General features: G+C 34.6%; 1 pseudogene; it reads right to left on the minus strand.

Annotated features, from left to right (window-relative positions):
* Positions 1 to 515: 515 nt before the first annotated feature.
* On the minus strand, positions 516 to 729 carry LOC124551475 (annotated as a pseudogene).
* Positions 730 to 2,263: the final 1,534 nt, after the last annotated feature.

The raw sequence follows: 2,263 nt of genomic DNA on the forward strand, positions 1-2,263 counted from the left end.
ATATATATATATATATATATATACTTATGATTATATATATATACATATACTTATGATAATCTTAAATATATATATACTTATGATTATATATATATATATATATATATATATATATATATATATATATATACTTATGATAATCTTATATATATATATATATATATATATATATATATATATATATATATATATACAGGGTGTTTCAAAAATGACCGGTATATTTGGAACGGCAATAAAAACTAAACGAGCAGCGATACAATAATTTAAGATTATCGTAAGTGTATATATATATATATATATATATATATATATATATATATTAGATTATATATATTTAAGATTATCATAAGTATATATATATATACACTTACGATAATCTTAAATTAATTAAAGGAAATCGTGGTGTGTAAGCAGCTAACTACTGGGCACATCGACAACTACGCCAAGTTTTGCTACCAGCGGAAAATCTGATCACTGCAGAATACCAACCCATTTCAGGCTGTGTTTTAATTAAGTTTAGGTGGGCCGATCCCGGCGGTACTGCAATGCCGGGCCAACCCGCGACAGAGGTGGAGCAAGCCCCTAGCACTCCGTGATGAGCCAAACATGAGTTTAATATTCTGGTTCTGCGATGCAGGGCGTATCAGATATTAAGCTGATAAGAACAGATACTACACTTTTTTTTACCTCCTACCTCCCCTATAGCCCTTCCTTTTCCTCTCCAGAAATGCCGCCATCCTCTAGTGTCGACGCAGCACGTAAAGCAGGGTGCTGTTAGTAGCAAGACTCATTACCATAAACCGAAAATAAAAGCGGAGGCATACGCTGCTATGCCTCGGGGGCGACGACACACGACTCAGAAATACACCTCTCTCTGCAGGTGTGAAGCAAGTGATGAGTTTAGAAACTAAAAAGGGAGAAATAAATAAAGACAGAAATGAAGGCAAATTAAAAACAGGGACGGCAGCACCCACAAGTGAAAACGAAACTGGCGAGATAATCCCATCGCCCATAGAATTAACGAAGTAATAATCCTCTAAGATAGATTACGTGTTTTCTAATTTTCCAATAATTTTTTCATACAAGGTGCACACAATTCCTATGTTACCAATTGCCATATTATCAGTATCATAGAACAGTCTCGTCCGGGGACCGTGGGAGGGCTTTGACACCGAGACAGTGTTTCTAGGAAAACTGTCAGGAACTATTTGACCCCAAGAAAATCACAGAATGAAGTGATTCCATGTGACTCGCAAGGTAGGGAATAATGTATTTGTAATTGTGTAAATTTTTTTATATGTTTTATTCCTGAAGGGACTGCAAGTGTAATTGTATTTCATTAACATATGTGTTTAGAATAATTAGTGTGTTTGTTTTTTGTTTGTTCTGGGTTATCAAGTTCACGTAGCATGTTTATTAGAATATTTGGTACAAGGATGCTTTAATTATTAGCCAGTGTCGCAATACTAACGTAATGGCTCTTGTTGCATTGGTCAGTAAGGTTGTCACAGGGGACAAGAGTTTGCATTGCTCAACAAATATAGGAATTAACTGATGTATTTTGATGTCGTGGACAGTAATAATCTTGTTGGTGTGTTGACTGAAGCCACTTATTTGCATTATCACACTGGTGATATTTCTCATTGAAGTGTAATGGAGGCTAGTCGAAATGCAAGTTCTTGTCGTCTAAATATGTAACAACAGAGAAATTAGCAGTAGAGTAAAATACGAGAGTTACTGGTGGATTCAAGCACTTATTGCTAACTATTTACTGCGTGTATTGATCGACGTTGATGGACTGACTCGCTCAGCAGCAGGTATTTGTACTGGTGGACAAGGATAAGGTTAAACTCACAGTCGAGTAGTGGTGGCAATTGCTTAAGTGATGATAGTTAATGAGATGTGACATGATGTCTTAGATGGACTATATTACGTAACCAGTATGTAACTTGTGGTACATTTCATTGTTTTTTTTCTCAGTTTAATTTCTCTGAAGGTTTGACGTACATTTTAGGGTAATGGTATGGAGCCACACATTCTACATGTAACTAGTGTACAGAATTTTTTTTTCTTTTGTTGATTTTGTTTTGTATTTAGACATTGCTTTGTAAAGATTACTACCCTGCAATTTATGAATGTCAGATAACTTGCTCAGTGTTTTGACGGTGAGCTATTTAAAATTTCATGAGTACAATTAGATTTTTTTTATTTGCTATAGAATTAGTGAAGTTTGGATTATTTCTAAAAATAACGGAGATCCCAG

Source organism: Schistocerca americana, chromosome 9, assembly GCF_021461395.2.
Source record: "Schistocerca americana isolate TAMUIC-IGC-003095 chromosome 9, iqSchAmer2.1, whole genome shotgun sequence".
NCBI classification, from domain to species: domain Eukaryota; kingdom Metazoa; phylum Arthropoda; class Insecta; order Orthoptera; family Acrididae; genus Schistocerca; species Schistocerca americana.